Source organism: Lissotriton helveticus, chromosome 5_1, assembly GCF_964261635.1.
Source record: "Lissotriton helveticus chromosome 5_1, aLisHel1.1, whole genome shotgun sequence".
NCBI classification, from domain to species: Eukaryota; Metazoa; Chordata; class Amphibia; order Caudata; family Salamandridae; genus Lissotriton; species Lissotriton helveticus.
Window position 1 is genome coordinate 1,065,542,547 of NC_136065.1, and position 20,546 is coordinate 1,065,563,092.

The following is a 20,546-nucleotide window of genomic DNA, read 5'->3' on the forward strand; positions in this document are numbered from 1 at the left end:
GTTCTGTCGCATCATACTTGCAGGGCTGTAACCGACAACAGTAGGTCGGTCGGTCACGGTTCCTGACCGATGTTGGATGGACACAGGTCCGTCTGACATCGGAATCGGCCCCTTAGTGTTGAATATGCAACTGACAGTACTTTTGCATACCAGGTAAAAAAAAACATATAGCACTGGCTTATATCCCAGTAACTGAGGTAGCAGAACACTATAACCTCCTAATAGAAAGCTCCTACTACAAATGAAATGAAGAAAAACTAAGCCCACTTTTAGATTACTTCGAAGATACCTGGTTGGGAACACTCCATAGATCAGGGTGCAGAAGACTACCTAAATTCCACATTCCATGGTGGAATGTGTACCTCAGCACACTAAACAAACAAGCCAAAACCAACAATGCTGTTGAAGGATGGCATAATGCCTTCCAAGCAACAACAGGCAGAGGACACCTACCCTACATAAACTACTCCCAGCTCTCCAAAAAGAACAAAGCTATCAGCAACACAGAAATAGGCTCAAAAATTCACCAAACAAACAAAACAAATGTTTGAATTACTAAAAAGTCAGGTAACACTATACCCAAGCACTAGAGCCCTGGAATACCTATCACTAATAGCTAAAACCATACTTTGAAATATTAATGTACAGTAATGAAAAATATTTTGCTGCAAAACACAAACTGTATAAATACATATAATATTTCAAAATTTTGCAAAATATAATTTGTCATATATATTTAATTTAATAATATAAATATATATTGACATTTCAATTAAATTTTACAAAATATAACACATATTTAAAATATGTTTCTCAACATTTCCCTCCCACATTAAATAATTAAATTACTTACGGTTTGTATAGCTGAAGAAAAGATATTCCAAATATCGTTAATCCATCCAGGTATCTCTCAATCCAAATTAATGCAAAAATTAACCCCCCAAAAAATGCAAAAATTCAACTGTTTAAAAAGAATCCAGTGTTGATAAATCCAACTCGATTAAACCATAAAAAAAATAAAAATATATTTTAGAAAAAGGAACGCTCCAGGAAAACCCTAAAAATTAAGAAAGTGTTAAATAAATATTAGTTTACAATACTAATACACACTTCTTAATTAAAAAAACGCTATCTTCTCCAAAATGTGACTTCGAAAAAGTAACATACCCACCAACACAAACATATACATACACTATAATTAAATACATTTACAAACACTTTTAACACCACGGGTACACATTTCCGTATATATTCTAACCTCCCTACACTAGGCCTCAAACAGTAACTATCGATATCTCGAGACAATATAACTAACACATAAAACACACCAAAAACATAACCACCAAAGCAAATTCAAGTAAAACCTAGGGCCCCATTATGATCGCGGGTAGATTGCCACTGCCGGTCGGGTGGTGGCGATCCGCCCGCGGTGGTGGTGATCCACCAGTGATCAACAGCCAATTTACCCGCTGCAACATTAGCATGGTGGTGGGTACCAAGGCAGAAGGAAAGTCCGTCCGCCGCTTTCCCGCTGGCTGGATTGCCGGCCGGGCAAAAAAGGCACACAATATGGTGGCTGTGACTTGCAGGCACCGCCATCCATATTCTGATGCATGTGGTGTGCATGCCTTTCAATGGCAGAGACTCCGCCATGGAAAGGCATGCAGTGAATGACATTGGGGGGCCCGTTGGGGGCCCCCATGGAGGTGGGAAGGGTGGCTACACTGGGGGTACCTATGGTACCCCCCTTCATTGCCATGCACAAGGTGGCAGGCACCGCTCGGTGCCTCTCACGTTGTGCATTGCAATGCACCACATGCTCCCTTAACATTGCGGCGGGTGCTGTTTACAGCACCGCCTGCCGCAATGTTAATGGCAGGAATGGGCTCGTCAGTGTGGCTGACGCATCCTAATTGGCCTTGTGGGACCGCCGCACCTCTGGCTGTCAGCCCCGTTTTCCGATGCGGTGGCGGGCGGACTTTGTCGTAATGGGACCCATAGTTTAATTAAAGAAAATTATATTTACCTTCCTCGATGCGACGCAGCTTCTAACCGCAAGCTTGTCCCCTCCGAAATAACCCAAAACAGCGGTAAGCGGTTACAAAATAGTACCTGTAAAAAAAATATGGCTGGTTAAATAATAAAAAAGACGGAAATTAATTTAAAAACATGTAATACAGTAATAAATAAATTACTTATATGTTTTCTAAAAATATTTGAATATTGTACTTATATGTTAAAATAATGTAACATTTATCTACATTATAAAATAATAATAATAATTAATATAACTTGTATTAATTATTATTATAATTACTTATTTATTTGTATTATTTAAGATTTTTAAAAAAACAAATATTTCAAATGTTAAATAAAAATGTACCTCTTCAAAAACATGTTTATATAATATGTAACAATGTAATTATTAATATTATTATTTCATATATTAATAATAATAATTAAAAATATATATTACATGTACAAAAATTGTTAACCACTTAAAATGTTAATATTTTTCAATACATCTGTATTATGTTATATTATTTCATTTTAACAAAATATGTATTTAATTATTAACTGTTAAACATGCAAAAATAAACTGTAAAATTATATTGCAAAATTAATCAATGTTACAAAAATGTTCTAAACAAAAATATCAAAAAATGTTTACTGTTACAAAAGATAAATACCTGTATCCTAAAATATAACAATGTTAAAAATATGTATGTTCAAAAATATAATATATGTAAAAAAACATTTAGCACCTTGGGTGCTTGGGCTATTCTCCCCCTGTGCTGGAGGTCAGTGTTAATGGGTGTGGTCATGACGAGCTCAGCTCGTCATGAGCACACGAGCAGCGTGCATCATGACGAGCTGAGCTCGTCATGAGCATCGAAGGGGCTAGACAGAATACTTAGGGGTCTATTACAATGTCGGGCGGATCCCCACCGCCCGCACAGAGCGCAGCAGTTTGTGTGCCTTGTTGAAAGTTTTCATGTTAAATGCAGCCAAGAGTGTAAGCATGTCGGGCACTCCAATTGACACGAAAACTTTCAAAAAGGCATGCAATCTGCCGCGCTCTATTAACAAAAGGCAGGCAACAAGCCTAGCAGCACAACGTGTGCTTTCACAATCCCAAAATGTATTAGGGATTGTGAAAGCACACGTTGTGCTGATAGACTTGCTGCGTGCCTTTTAATGATAGATAGGGTGACCAGAATTCAAAAGCCAAAAACCGGGAAAGTTCACACGAACAGAAAAGGGACCATACATAGCTGCCAAGGTTTCAGATTGCTATGTTTGACATTTTCAAAATTTCAGTGCAATTATGAGTGCATTTCAATGACTATGAGTGACACTTTTCTGAGAGCAAAATCAGCCTTGCTCTACCCGGTACACTAGAATCCCATTCCCAATATGAACCAACCTGCTCCACCCAGTGCATTCAAACACCACACAGCCATTAGAACTAACTCCATTCATATCCACCAGAACCAACCTACTCTTTCGCTGTCTATCTTAACCACATTCACATCCACAGTGTTCAGCTCACCTGTGCCAAGCAAGACTCGGGCCAGGTTGAGATTGGGCTAGGGGTCATTGGTGTTGCTTTGCTGATTATTGCAGGAGAGAGGCCGGGCATGGCCTCGTTCTGCCTGGCATTTCAGGACTGGCCTCAGATTGTACGGTGCCCTATTATGGGTATTACATGCAGCCTTTGGTCTGTGTTAACAGAGAGGGGCTTCTGCCTGTGTGTTCCAGGAGCTACACTGAGTCCGAGTCCTAACGTAAACTGCACTGGTAGCTCTAAGTCTCCGCTCGCTGTCACCCGGGCCATGATGGTGACCCTGGTGCCAGTACACTGTAACTGTGTCACACGATTGAAACGGGAAATGTGGTAAACGGTTGTTCAGTCAACAACTGATCAAAATTCAGGAAAATTAACCTGTCTGAGAGGCTGCAGGGATCTGGGGAAATGAGCAGGTAAGATATTTAATTAAATTATTTCATATAGCTATCCTGGGCTGCGCCACACTTTCTCAGTTTCCAACAGTCTACCAAGGGCCTGCAAGTGACTGGCATGGTAGGCTGTACAGGAAATAGCATTCATACGTGAGCTTTGTTTATTTAAATACCACAGTGCTGGGATAGCTTTAGCACGGTCCTCGGTGTGCACAACCTGAATTACGGCCGACATCCTTAGGCTGCTTCAAAACCATGTCTGGTACGCGTATGGGTGGGCAGGGTTTACTATCAACAATTCGGACTTAAGGCTAGTTGCTCCCTGGGGTCTCACCTGTGACTTTTGAAGATGCCAGCAACCCCCACGATGACTTCCCCTGTGCAGGCCGGGCTGCGGGCAGATGCCACAGTCCAGGACGCAACAACTCGTGCAGGCTGTCTGCTAAACATGAAGTAGCACCACTTCCATGGTGGCCGCAGTCTGGGTCGGGTAGCGGGCGGCCATAGGCATATTAGGGCCGCGCGGGTCAGCACAACAATGCTCGGTTCCCACTGCCAAATGTAAAATGACTGTCGTGCCACACGCTCGTACAGCAGGCGGCAGGGCGCCTATAGCTAGGTGCGTAATCGGTCTCAGTCTATCGGAAATTGAGCGCAGGGTAAATCAAGCAGACACTGATTCGCTCGCGTTGTCACATGAGGTCAGTGAAGCTGAATGCTGCTCCAGCCTACAATGGGTGAAGTTGTTACACTGTAGCCTCTAAAGCCAGCCCAAATCTAGCTGAGCCAACCCCCAAGTTAGCGCAAGCAGGGCTGACCGCGCGGTGCCAGCTTTCTGTAAGTGGTGCTAATTACCAGCTGGTACTGGGCTTGACATCGGAGGAGGATTTATAAATTTGTGACTTTGCATTTCAGTGCGGTGATGATGACCACCACACTAAAATGTGTTAGTCTAAGCCTGATGCGTGGTACTTGGAGGGCTTCAAAAGGCATGCAAGAAATCCAGCAGGAGATAAAACTCTTAGAAGGAATGTTCTATGGTTGTTATTGTTATTTTTTTAAATGTTATTTTTTTTCTAAAAAATAACAATAAAAATTCTTTCATGAGGAATTCGATATGTGCAAATTATTATGTATACAAATATTCCCAATGATATGAAGGGAAGATGGCTTTCCTCATGAAAGAATTTTTAATGTTATTTTTTAGTTGTCTTTATGTCATTGATTATCCTCATGACATCTATTATCAATCTTATTAAACTAAATTCTCAAATGCTAATTTTGTGCCTTATTATCTTTCACTAATTTTTTGTTACTTGAACTTCGCCAGTACAGTTGTTTTGCCTGGGTGTGTTATTTTCTCATACATGGAGTGTGAATGTACAGACAAGTTAGCTGACACTGGGCCCTGGTGTAGGCAGCACAAGGCCCTCCTGTGACCAGTACAAACAAAAACACCAGGACACCAAGGTCAGATATCTTGGGCAGGAACTCACAGCCACTGTCATGGAAGCATGCACCATGGGGGGATAGCCACACCTAGAGGGAGGCCCAGTGCCAACTCAGACCACCACAGGCTGTCACAAACACCCCTTACACAAACACACCCACCTGGGACAGGCAATGGAGTTCCCCACTGTCACAATGGTCATGTAACACAACTAAACCAATTCAGATCTGATGAAGCATCCAAGCAACAAATGCATGGTGCACATTCACAAGCCACTTGCGCTTCTTACACGCCGCCGTTGCGTCACCTCTGTAACACAGCTGCGGCACAAAAGAGGCGCCAAGGTGCTGGTAATTTACAAGGTGACGCATCTGGGAGATGTGTCACGTTCTAAAGCCCTGAGCCACAAGAAGGTGTACTGGCGCAGGGGGGGAGTGGGCGTAATGGCGCAGGCATGCCTCCCAAAAGTGGCTATGTGAAATCTACAAGATTGCACTCTGTCACTTATAAGCAGATGCTGCGTCAAAACCCTGTGCATGGCTGATGCAGGCGTAAGGAATGAAGCAACATTGTGCAGATAGGGACCCACAGACCATTGCTGGAGCTGTCTTGCACTGGTGATGCTACTCCAGCAATGCGCCTACTTATACAGCACAGATGTGTGACGCTGCTGACCCATTTTTCCCACAATGGTGCTCCACAATGTGAATGCGTTGCATCTGTGCTGGCATAGGTGTGGTGCACAAAGACTGGTGAATCCCTGCTGATATGCAGGGCTGTGCCAGTTATAGTTAATATGCCCCCATGTAAATGACTCAGGAGCACATATCAATCGGACACCACAACATACCCATCCACAAGTGAACATTGAGGACAATCCAAAGCATGGACAACTACCAGGTGGAACAGTGCCAACTACAATGTGTATGAGAAATGGATGTTGCATTATATTGCATTAAAATTGTCTGTCTCTCACACCCACAGGGCAACGTGCGGAATCGAACCCCAACGATGGGGAAGACGATTCACAGTACCAGGCTCCGCAGGACCCTCATCCCACCGACAGCGACTCCTTCACCACTCCATGGATGACCCAGACTGACCTGGCACCTCTGGGGCCCCAACCTGTGCAGCATCTGGATCAGGCATACCTGCGCCAACCGCCACCACCATTCCTGCCACATCCTAGCAGACAGCTCAGAGCCCTGGCCACACTCTAGAACTGAGCCAGTCTGACAATGATGGACAAGGTTCGACAGGCACCCAGGAGGTGGCAAACAACACCACCACTGCCATCACTCAGGGGTCCTGTCGAGCCGATGTGCCCACAATGGCAGGCCAGGCTCGTGTGGGCAGGGGTGGTGGGAATGGCAGCAGGCGGAGGCGAGAACCTGACCAGACAGCTGCAGGTCCCGGTATGTCTGAGCTCCGCAACATCATGTGGCATACCGGCGGGACACCAGAGAGTTCAGCCAGGTAGTGGGGGCCCTCACAGAGATAAAAAACCTGCAGGCCGAGCAACACACCAGTCAACAACAACACCAGGGACGGATGGAGGCAAGACTGGCTGAGCTCCTGGCGGTGCAAAGGGACATTAGCCATTCACTTCGTCAGATTGCTCACAACATGCAGCACCCTCCCTGTGTCACCAGGCAAGACACTTCAAGACAAAGACGGCCACCAGGCACAGGGAGGGAGGAGGAAGAATTGTCCGACAGAGCGTCCCGTGTATCGTCAAGGCCTGCAGGCGTAAGGAATGAAGCAACATTGTGCAGATAGGGCCCCACAGGCCATTGCTGGAGCTGTCTTGCACTGGTGATGCTACTCCAGCAATGCGCCTACTTATACAGCACAGATGTGTGACGCTGCTGACCCATTTTTCCCACCATGGTGCTCCACAATGTGAATGCGTTGCATCTGTGCTGGCATAGGTGTGGTGCACAAAGACTGGTGAATCCCTGCTGATATGCGGCTATCCGGTCCTGGCGGCGAGGGGTAGGCGACTCAGCGCAGACACGGGAGCATTAACCTTAGCTACAGAGGCTTGACTCACCGATGTCCATCCCGCCAGGCACTGCTGTTACATTTAATTTATGACCTTTAGGCATGGAACAATGTATAAGCAGGTACTTCCTTTCCAAACTGTTGTTGTAAAAACTGATACTTAGACAGATCAGTAATACAATAGACAACGAGCTTATAGGTCCTGATGAATCGCGGGTGAACATACCCGAAGCTAGAAACATGTCGACCTCTACTTTCACCGTCTAGTATAGTCTTGAGTACGGAATACATCACTTTCCAGAACTCCCAGACTAACTATTGTTTTTAGTTAGCGCACGGGACCACCCGAATAAAGTTCCTTCTGGTACTCCTGCGTTATTTTATATTCACTTCCCGTCTACTCCCGTTCTGGCCCCTCAACCACACTTCACCCACGGGCAGTTGGATAAAAAGATCTCCACCAAAGAGCCCCTCTTTGAGGTGTAGCCCGTTGGGTATTGCACCGCTCACCCAACGAGGAGCATTGCCCATGATGAAGCATGACAACTGCAAGGGTGTGTGAGGCCAATATATCCAACGAGATGGATACCTACTGGATGGTTACCATTTAACCACCCTTACATATCCACATCCCCTGACCTGCACTTGCACCCCAGGAACAGCCCAGTCCTCTCTTTGGTAAACATGTTCAATTGTACTCATCCCATATGGCGCAGGTACACAACCATGCACCATGCTCAATGCACATGGAGTGTGAATGTACAGACAAGTTAGCTGACACTGGGCCCTGGTGTAGGCAGCACAAGGCCCTCCTGTGACCAATGCAAACAAAAACACCAGGACACCAAGGTCAGATATCTTGGGCAGGAACTCACAGCCACTGTCATGGAAGCATGCACCATGGGGGGATAGCCACACCACGAGGGAGGCCCAGTGCCAACTCAGACCACCACAGGCTGTCACACACACCCCTTACATAAACACACCCACCTGGGACAGGCAATGGAGTTGCCCACTGTCACAATGGTCATGTAACACAACTAAACCAATTCAGATCTGATGAAGCATCCAAGCAACAAATGCATGGTGCACATTCACAAGCCACTTGTGCTTCTTACATGCCGCTGTTGCGTCACCTCTGTGACACAGCTGCGGCACAAAAGAGGCGCCAAGGTGCTGGTAATTTACAAGGTGATGCATCTGGGAGATGTGTCACATTCTAAAGCCCTGAGCCACAAGAAGGTGTACTGGCGCAGGCGGGGAGTGGGTGTAATGGCGCAGGCATGCCTCCCAAAAGTGGCTATGTGAAATCTACAAGATTGCACTCTGTCACTTATAAGCAGATGCTGCGTCAAAACCCTGTGCATGGCTGATGCAGGCATAAGGAATGAAGCAACATTGTGCAGATAGGGCCCCACAGACCATTGCTGGAGCTGTCTTGCACTGGTGATGCTACTCCAGCAATGCGCCTACTTATACAGCACAGATGTGTGACGCTGCTGACCCATTTTTCCCACAATGGTGCTCCACAATGTGAATGCGTTGCATCTGTGCTGGCATAGGTGGGGTGCACAAAGACTGGTGAATCCCTGCTGATATGCAGGGCTGTGCCAGTTATAGTTAATATGCCCCCCCATGTAAATGACTCAGGAGCACATATCAATCGGACACCACAACATACCCATCCACAAGTGAATATTGAGGACAATCCAAAGCATGGACAACTACCAGGTGGAACAGTACCAACTACAATGTGTATGAGAAATGGATTGCATTAAAATTGTCTGTCTCTCACACCCACAGGGCAACGTGCGGAATCAAACCCCAATGATGGGGAAGACGATTCACAGTACCAGGCTCCACAGGACCCTCATCCCACTGACAGCGACGCCTTCACCACTCCATGGATGACCCAGACTGACCTGGCACCTCTGGGGCCCCAACCTGTGCAGCATCTGGATCAGGCACACCTGCGCCAACCGCCACCACCATTCCTGCCACATTCTAGCAGACAGCTCGGAGCCCTGGCCACACTCTAGAACTGAGCCAGTCTGACAATGAGGGACAAGGTTCGACAGGCACACAGAAGGGGGCAAACAACACCACCACTGCCATCACTCAGGGGTCCCGTCAAGCCAATGTGCCCACAATGGCAGGCCAGGCTCGTGTGGGCAGGGGTGGTGGGAGTGGCAGCAGGCGGAGGCGAGAACCTGACCAGACAGCTGCAGGTCCCGGTATGTCTGAGCTCCGCAACATCATGTGGCATACCGGCGGGACACCAGAGAGTTCAGCCAGGTAGTGGGGGCCCTCACAGAGATAAAAAAACCTGCAGGCCGAGCAACACACCAGTCAACAACAACACCAAGGACGGATGGAGGCAAAACTGGCTGAGCTCCTGGCGGTGCAAAGGGACATTAGCCATTCACTCCGTCAGATTGCTCACAACATGAAGCACCCTCCCTGTGTCACCAGGCAAGACACTTCAAGACAAAGACGGCCACCAGGCACAGGGAGGGAGGAGGAGGAATTGTCCGACAGAGCGTCCCGTGCATCGTCAAGGCCTGCACATGAGGGTCCCCCATAGAAGGTGGGTCGTCCATGGAAGACACACTGAGAGGCAGCGGGCCATGCACATCTCCCAGGACACCTGGTCTGGCACCTGGAGTCTGTGTGCAACAGCATCACCTCATTGACTGTCCTACTCTCTCACATGGACTGCTGGTTGCAGTCTGACCAATGATAGCAAACACTGTGGTCTGGACTCTGGTGACTCAAACTGCAAGGCATCACATCTCCCTTTGTGAACTTTGGATTCCCCCCCTTTTTGTACAGCACCCATCACTAACTCACGTTTCCCGTACAAGAACGATAAATAAAAAAAAAACACTACTGAAATTGATGTTGCAGACATTTTCCATCATTCTACAACATACGTGTGGGGATATGCCATAGTATGCCACAGTGTGGAACAAACTCAACCCATCCATACACTGGGATCTGAGTCCGGTCGAGGACACACATAGGTCACATTGTATCATCAAATACATACATGGAGCGCTATACTCACATGTGATGGTTTCAATCTGCTAAGGGGGTGGGGGTCTGCCATACTGTTATGTTATGTTATGTTATGTTACTGGGGGTTTTGTAAAGCGCTCAGCTGCTCAAGAGAGCGTCCCGGCGCTATAGATCATCACACAAACACCAGCAACTAACAAGACAGCCAAACGGCACTAAAAATCCGCAAAACAACTTACAGGGCAAAGAGATACGTTTTAAGTCCCTTTCTGAAAGCGGACAAATTGGAGCACGTTCGCAACGTCAGGGGCAGAGTGTTCCAAAGACGGGGGGCAAGGTGACTAAAGGAGCGACCTCCACAACGAACACGTCTCACTGCTGGCACGATGGCATTGGCCTGGGCAGCCGACCTCAAGGGTCTAGACGGAAGATAGAAGTTGACCCTTCTCTGCAAATAGCCAGCGCTGAAATTGTGAAGCGCCTTAAAAGCTGTGGTTAAGGTCTTGAAGAAGATGCGCTTCCGAATCGGCAGCCAATGCAGAGTCACAAGGAGGTTGCTAGCCCTGGCTCTTCTGGTAAGACCAAAGATTGCCCTGGCTGCCAAATTTTGGACTATCTGCAGGCAGGTCAGCAGATATTCAGGAAGACCCAGATAAAGGATGTTGGCATAGTCTAGGCGTGAGCCTATCAGAGCCTGCACCGTAATCTTCTTGTGCTCCAGAGATAGGTACGGCAGAAACTTTCTCAACATCCTTAAGATGGCAAAGCACTTCCCCGTCAGGCCAGCTACTTGGGCCTTGAAGGAGAGGGTGTTATCGACCAACATGCCCAGATTCTTAGCTGTAACAGAATCGCTGGCAGGGGGGAACATGGCCGAAGGCCACCAGTGCTTCCAACTCGGGTCGGCAGAACAACCAAAAAACAATATCTCGGATTTGTCTGAGTTGCTTTTGAGGCCACTTTTCCCGAACCAATCAAACACAAACTCCAGACACTTCCGGATGGCCGCTCCGTCGAAATCACAGCCCCTGTCACAAGTGAATAGGAGCTGTGTATCGTCCGCATAGGACACGATCTGAGCCCCTAGCTCCTCCACCCGTGCCGCCAAAGGTGTCATAAAGATGTTAAAAAGGGAGGGGCTGAGTATGGAGCCCTGCGGGACCCCCACCTCAAGCTGCGGCATAGGGGCGGAGAAAGGGGGGGCCCAGATCGTTTGTCTGCGGTCGGCCAGGAAAGATTGAAACCATTCGAACACCGTTCCCCTCAGGCCGATCTCCCAGAGTCTTGTCAGGAGAAGGTCGTGGGGAACGGTGTTGAAGGCCGCCGACAAATCAAGCATGATGAGCAAGGCCTTCCCACCCCTGTCCAGAGTTTCCTTCACAGCCTCGGTCACCTCGAGTAGAGCGGTTTCTGTACTCAGGTTAGATCTAAACCCAGACTGAGACTGATGTAGTAAGGAATTGACCTCTAGAAAGTTGGTTAAGGTGGTGTGTACATGCTTTTCCGCTATTTTGGCCAAAGCGGGCAACAACGAAATAGGCCTATAGTTGGCATGCAATTTGGCATCTGCATTCAGCTTTTTAATAAGGGGAAGGACTAGGGCCTGCTTCCAAGATGAGGGGACTTTTCCCGAGCTCAGAGATGAATTAATAATAGGATTAATGATAGAATTAAGAGCAGGCGCCAAGGTCGCAAGACACTTGGCAGGGCAAGGGTCAAGTGGAGAGCCAGATTTCAAGTTGGACAAGAGGTCAAGCGAGGCCTGAAGCTCTAAAGCAGGGAAGCAGTCAAGGATAGGTGTATCCGTATCCAATGCAGATAAGTGTATCCAGGGCTTAAGAGAGCCGACGGCCATACTGCTCAGACAGACAGTTATGGAAGAGTGTAATGAAGGTGTAGAGGTCATGGGTCATGTGGAGGTGCCCAGGGAGGGAGTACCAGGTCTGTTTGGTGAGGTGGGATAACTATCTTCTGCATGCAGTTGTACTGTGGATGTGAAGAATGGTGCAGAGAGCAAGGTTGGCTGGACGGAGTTGGTGCAATGGGGTGTTGGATGGGAGACGTCCATGTTCGTCTTCGGGGCTGGGGTTGTGGAGTGCCCCCTGAGCGTGGCTGAGGAATATGAAGGTGATTCTGCTGTTGAGAGTGAGCCTATTGTAGGTATCTCAAGTGGACGGTCATGTGGCTGTGGCAGGGGATGTTGAGGATGTGGTGTGCTGATGCACCCTGCATGTGCACAAGTCCTCCTGGAGTCTGGCTGTTGTTCCTGTGTAGAGGGCGTTGCTGTAGTACAGCCGGCTGTTGTTGTGTACCTGGCTGACTATCTGTCTTGACTAGGACTTGATCTATCTGATGAACATTTGCTGCATGCGGAGGGACTTGCAGCATGAGGTAGAGATGGTGTTCATTTGTATGGTTATTGTTAGCGAGTAGTGTACGATGACCACCTGCTTGCGTGTGTGGCCAATGTGTGCTTGTGCACTGCCGAGGCTGCTGTGACACAAGGAGTTGTCCCAGTCGTAAGGGGACACTCCTCAGATGATGAGCCCAGTCTTGTCCAAGTCCAGCCTCATGTGGCTGAGGTACCTTCATATGTCAATGAACCTCATGCCTTCTTGAATGTTGGATCTGGGAGTGGCTGGGTCTTTGGTGAGGTTGAGGAGCAGCTGGGTGTCAATGGCAGAGGACATGATGATGAGAATGTGTGTGCATGTGATGTTGGCGAGGGGTGTCATGGAGATGATGTAGATAGTCACACTGCGAGATGACGCCTGGGCCCGATGACCCCAGTGTACTGCGTGCCGAAGGGGGGAGGCAGACTTCCTGGGCCTTGCTGGTGAGGTACTTGGGGCTTCCATCCTGGCCCTTCCTCGGGATCCCAGTGTTGGACATGTGTGATCTGACACCGTGGTACCACATGGTGTAGAATGCTGGATGAGAGGTCAATGGGGTGAGGGTGGTGTACTCACCATTGTTGAGCACCGTCCAAGATGTTGTTGGTGGTGGCAATGAGGGCTGTTGCAGTGGGGTGATTACTGTGGAAGATGGTCTGGTGCGGTTTGCCTGGAGATGTTTGCTTGCAATGAGATGGTCAGTTGCTTGTTGACTGTCTTCTTGATGACATTTGCCGGGTAGGGAAGCAGGGTGACGTTCCAGGCGATCCTGCGGTACAGCCGTACGTCGTAAAAGAAGGGCCTGGTTTCCTGCATGCCTACAGCTCCCATGGAAAGTGGCATACTCAAAGGAGACATTCATGATGTCCCGGAGGTGGGTCTGAAGGATGGTGTATGCTGTGATTGAGATGTTGTGTGGGAAGGGTCCAGATGGAGTGCCGGAGTGGATGGTGTACATGAGCCGGGTGGTGTCTTTGCTGCTGACGGGAGTGCAGGACCTGAGGGGGGTATGTCCTGTGGAAAAAGCGCTGACTGCCTCTATGTGACGAGGCTGTCGTGTACGTCCACGAGCTTGCAGTGGTAGTAAGTTGCAAGGGATCCCCTTGGCCTTGCAAGGGTGGGATGTCTCTTGGATGGAGAGCTGGGGTCAGATAGTTCTCTCACAATGCTGATGAGGTCATTCATGTTGTGTGTGGGTGCCTAGGCCATACCTGGAGGTTGTCCTCTTGTCCATGCTGATGATATGGTGATGTCTGTGTGTTGTGGATTTCAGGGCAGAAAGTTAGCTGATCGTTGTTTGTTTTACAAGGTTTGCACATGAGTCTGGCTAGACGTCTATGAGTCCAGGAGGTCTGCCTTGTCCCGGGTGGCTTAAATGTTGTTGTGCTTCACAGGAAATTCCGCCAATGTGGAAAGAGTGTTGGGTCAGTTGCTGATCCAGTGTGTGCGGTTGCAGGGTGTGGCGGTGTCTTTGGTTGGAGTGTCCTGTGTGAGGGTGCCTCACAGGTTGTTTGTGTTGACTTTGGTCAATCGTTCTTGGTGGATCTGTAACAGAGTGTGGTGTAGTGTGTTGTTTTTTGGTCCACTGGATGCAAATTTTGATGTACAAATGCAGAATGGTGCTATGGTTGTCCTCCAGCCAGGAGTTGCTGTATCCCTGACCCATGTTGTCAGTGTAGGTGAGGGCCTGCGTGCTGATGTAGTTGTCCAATGTCTGAGTACCAATCTGTAAAGCTGTTTCCCATCTCTGTGGTCTCAGTATATTTTACACATTTTCATGTGAAGCCTCTCTGCTCTAATTGCAGATGTGTAAATCCCGTTACCCTACTGACCCCTTGCCCGCCAAGCTATACAACATCCTTGCTAAGAGTCCCAATCACCATTTAAGCTCCATCTGGAACCTTTCCCTCAAATTGGGCTCTAATCCTCCTGCCCATCTTAAGGAAAGCCAACGCAGAGCCTGTATCTCCTTGCAATCATATACCTAACTCTCACATACCAGCTCCGGCCAAGCTTTAAGAGAACAATTCCTTGCAGCAACTGATGGCCTTTGTTGAAGATAATAGCCCCCTTCACGACTCTTAATCCAGCTACAACCCCAGATATAGTACGGAGTCGGACCTCATTGAAATGGCAGTCTCTATACGCTGGGCGGTTGACGGAGGTTCCAAGGCGTTGTTGGTGCTGTTAGACTTGTCTACAGCATTTGACACTATTGCCCATCCCATTCTTCTGAACCTCCTTAAGACCATAGGCGTGGGAGGCTTCATGGTGAACTGTATATTGTCCTTACTATCTGACTGCACACAGCAGGTCCAGACCTATCCATCCATCTCCCCAGTCAAATCACTGAAGTGGGGCATGCTGCTGGTCTCTGCTCTGAGCCCTCTGTCTTGTAAAATTTACTTAACCCCGCTGGCTGCATCGATTGCCATGTCTGAAGTCCAAATCATTTCATATGCTGATGAGCCTCAGCTGCTATTCACCTAGAATGCTGTGTGTGCCACTAACTTTTGACACACTAGAAAATATTCTCTAGATTATTGTGGCCTGGATGTACCACAATTTCTGAGAACTTAATACAGTTAACACAGAGTTCCTCCTCCTTTAACCAGCCTTCTCCCCTCTCTTCCAATCTGTGGTAGCCAGAGGAACTGGCCATTGCCCCGGCACACAAGGATGTGCTCAGGAATCTGGGAGTAATATGGGACAATCAGCTATCCCTTGCCACACAGGTACAAGAGGTGGGTGCCGCTTGTATTCGCAAGAGTAAACTCATCAAGAGAATTATACACTATCTGCACATTGTAACCCGTAAAACGGAGCTTCACGTACTGATTACCTCCCATTTACACTACGCAAAAGCCTCCTACGTATGTCTCACATTAGGCTTGATCCGTATACTGCAGACGGCAAAATGCTGCTGCCTGCCTGGTATGTTGAGTCTCACTTTGACAACATATCTCCCCATGTCAAAGACTACTCCATTGGCTGTCATGGCTACACAAATAGAATTCAAGGCGCTTACACTCGCCTTCTGGGCAGGACAAGGCCGGGGTCCGGTCTATCTTAGAAGTAGACTGCGTCCTTTTTGTCAATCACGATCTCTACGTTCCAATGACAAGCACTTGCTCATTAGTCCTTGCTTAGCAAAACTTAGATCAGGAGGTGAAACCTCTCAGCTAGGAACCACCCAATGTTGGGCTAATCTACCTCTTCCGCTGCATCTGATTCTGTATGATTGTGATTCTCGCTAAGCCCTTAAGACCTGTATATTTAAACTGCTAGATTAGTTGCTGTTCCGTATGCTGCCTCATTTTCGGCACACTACAGCGCTGGCACAACCCCGTTGGCTTAGATGTGCGCTCAATACATGACTATTATAATAATTGTAGATGGCTTAGTAGAATTCTGGGTGCCGGCCTGGAGATCTGTAGATGATAGTTAGACTGAGGGTGGTTTGGGGGTTGGTGTGAAACCTGAAGTGCAGATGTTTGACAATGCTGAGTGTGTCCTTGGTGTAGTATGTGACTCTGATGGGGTACTTCTGATGAAATTGCTAGTCATCGTCCTGGAGTGTTGGTGTGGTCCCTGTGGGTGATCATGTATCCATCTGTGATGGCAATGTTGATGTAGTGTGCTGAGGATGCGTTTAACCAGGTTACTGTAGTGAAGGAGCTGTGTGGGGCTGTTGTGTTGGCTGAGGTGACAGAGTCCAATGGCGTGCTGGTGGATGTAGCCGGTGTGCAGTATCAGGCACATGACCTTGTTGTACAGACATGGTCTGTCATGCGGGGCAGCACGTTGTTGGCAGTAGGAGTTGCACACACAGCCAGCAAAGCTGTAATGGTTGCGCTTAGGGGTTGCCTGATAGCAGGTGGATGAATGTCTTATGTTCCCTGTTTTGAGGGGGGCTGGAGAATGAGTCTGTTGTGTTACCTGCGTCATGGAAGGACCAGAGCTTCTTGCACTGTGCATGTTGCATGCGCAGACGGTCCTGCCTTTGGCACGGATGTGGCGCAACAGTGGCACTGACGAGCTGATGCCTGCATTAACAATGGGTGGAGGGAGGGAGGAGCATCTGGGAGGTGTGTCAGGGCACTCGGTGGTGTGGTGCTGCAGGGGAGGCTGCAGCAGGAATGAGTGAACACATGATGGTGGAAGGGGTGAGACACCATGCAAAAACTAGCACAGAAAGAGAAGAAGGATAGAAAGGCGCAATGTAACCGGTGTATGGAAAGGAAGGAGTGTCTGGTTACTCATGGATCACAGACCTAAAATTGAAGAACAATCACCATAAATGACGGGCACAGGATCAGGCACCAAAAGGCCAAGGTGCGAACAGGACCCACAGCGTCAGCAGGTGTTAGCTGTCCGTTGTGTGTAGCAAGCTGCAACAATACATACACAACCATGTACTTCATGCACAATATGGATCATTACCTATGATGAACACCATGCATGTTGCCACAGTACACATACTCCCATATGCACAATCTTTGTCAAGTATGCCATAGATGACGCATGCAAACTGGCAAGAGATCTGCATTGACAGTAATGATGCATATTGTACTGTGTGGGACACATTTGCTTTACAAATGGATAAGGTTTGTGTGGAGCCCATGCTGCTTTAGCCAATGTCCATGTCCAGTCCCATTGCTCAGAAGAAAATAACACTCATGCAAGGAGTTTACCTGTAATGCTGATGAGACAATGTGTACAGGACTGGCTGGGACTGGTGTTTCCTTGAATCCTCATAAAGGTGCTATGATCATTGTGGTCCACCTCCCGATAGCCCCTTGGTCTGAGTATAAATTACTGACTCAATAGGGTGATCAGGTGAGAGAAGGAAAGGAAGGGAACAGCAGGGAGGGAGATCTGAAACAAAGATAAACAAGCATAAGCATTCAACACATCTTGCCACTGATTCACATAATACGTCAGGACCTATACTATAACCGTTACACCTGTAAAGGAAAACAGCCACTGTATCATACTTGGCATCACAGTAATAAAAATTATACTATATCTGATGTTTCAACATGGAAACATAAAAGGTAGTAGAGTTTTTCAGCAAATATAAATGGTGTATAACGCTGTGCAGGCGGCTTCAATGCAATTAGAGCCATGCAGTAACGAAGGTACTCAGAGTGTATGAATAATACACCAATATTAAAAATTACTATTGCGCTGCCGTGGTACTCACACAAAGGCAACAATCCATAGTTACCCCTGGCAATCAGTGAGGGTCATGAAGGGAAATTATACTACACTCGCAAGAGCCTTAAGAACCTCATCAGATGAGGGAGGGAATTATGTAAACACAAGAAAGCCCCACAATATACAGTCATTGTCTCGTCCAACTGGGCTTTGAAAATGCCTAACATAACAAGCTGCTGGTCTGGCAATCAACAGAGAGTAATGAGGAGCAATGCCACAAAACCAACCCTACCATGACCAGGATATGCAGCACGCCACAAGAGAATCCTGGAATTGACGTCACCGGACTGGTGCAACGTAAGCATTCACATTAGCTACAGCACAACGTTGTGACGTCATCAGTGCAAAGTTCCTGGCATCATGGGAATAGAAAGTTAACATCAACTGACCGATAAGACTTGCAAAGCAGTGTTCTCCACTGGCCCTGAGGAAGCATCGTGGCAGTGACATGACATACTGGCACAAGGGGTAATGCATCCATACGAACAGACTCACAGGACACGTGACAGAACATGTGGGACATACACCTTCACAACATGGTTGTTGGAAATCTAAAGTACTGGCACACAAGATTAAGTGGTTGAGCCAAAAAAATCCTGCTGCACACAGTGAGGCTGCAATTCACCATGGAGCGTGTTGTTGTGATGTCCCACACAATGCCAACACGTGGAATCCGCAATGTGTCAGGGTCAAGGTTGACACACATTGATGCCTTCACCAGAGTCAATACTCCACAACAGATGACTGTCAAGAAGGGTGACTGTCCTGTCATGGGAGTGGTGCAACATGTAATTTGATCCATGGTGATTACACATGTATGGATGGTTCTTCAACATGCATAGAAACACTTCCCACATATTTCCAAACCATACCAACCCAAAAAAGCCTGTTTCGTTCTCTTACCTGAAATGACATTTACACATGTCCGTGCATGGAACGCTGATTCGCCCCACGTTGCAATCATCATGAGGAATAGCAGGAGGACTGAGATGACACAAACAGACAACAGGCACAGCAACCTGGGAATGACAGACACACAAGGGCTCACCGTTACAAATCTTTGCTAAAGACATGGGCGGGTACAAAACACAAACAATGTGGTACAAACATAAAATTAAAGCTAAGTCATTGGGCATTTCAGTGTGGCATGATATTAGCACTTGCGTGACACATCAGAACACACATCAAAGTGACTTCACATACAGTCAGCTGGACACACACATTGCAACACATGCCACTCAATGCTACAAGCTTGCACACTCATTCGCAGTGACTCACCATTATGAGAAGAAGTTGCATATGAGCTGACTCCGGATATCCTCCTCCTCCTCATCATTACTTGCATCGTGACCAAGCCCTTGATCCTCAGCGGGTGGATGTTCCTGCTCCTCAGGATCCAGGATGAGTGGCACTGCCTTCTCAACTGCCATATTGTGCAGCATGCAGCACACAATGAAGATATTACAGACCTTGGCCGGGGCATATGGGTGTGATCCGCCGGTCTGATCGAGGCACTAGAATCGGCTCTTCAGGAGGCCAAACATCCGCTCTATCACTCACCTGGTCTGCCCGTGTGCATTATTGTACCGCTGATCTGCAGCTGTTCTTGGGTTCCGGAGAGGTGTCATCAGCCATGGCATGTTGGGATATCCCGAGTCACCTGCAAATATACATCATGTAAATAAGTGGTTCATGAGATGCAGGCAGAGCAAAAGATACTGAAACACACAGGACACACAGAGTGTATACCCACCAACAAGACATGCCCGATGGTTGCGCAGCTGCAGCATCAATCTTGGCACTCTGCTATGCCTCATGATGAATGCATCATGGCACGATCCTGGATAACGTGCACAAACATGGGAAATCATCATGTTAGCAAGACACACCACCAGGGCATTTATAGAGTGATAATGTTTCCTCATGCAGAAAGCCTGTTCCTGAGCCTGTGGTGGCACCAAAGCCACATGTGTCCCATCAATGAACTCAATTACATGTGGCATCCCACCCAGGGCATATAATTCACCCTTTACATCTCTAAACTCTTCAGGAGTAGGACATTTGATGGATTCATCAATATGCTCCAACATGGCTGCTAACACATCACACAAGACACGGCTGAACATTGTTTGTAACATACCACCTACATCAGCTATGGTAAATTGGAACGTACCTGTTGGAAACAAATGGAGGGCTGCCATTACCTTTAGCTTGGGTGTCAGCGCAGTAGGATACCTGTGTTGCTGTAGGAGATGTGGTGCCAGCTTGTTCGTCAAGTCCTGAATCAATGCTCGAGTGAATCTGTAATGTCGGATGCAGTCACGTTCCCTCATGGTGGCCAAGTCTGGAAATGGCCTTGGTAGAGGCGGTGCCCAGCAGGGCATTATTTGGGAAGAATGGAGAAAAACCGTCAAACAACATCAATGGCAAGGTACATATCACATGCAAAATTGCTACTAGACATCATGTCACTATGGAGTCTGGCGTATGCAATGCAT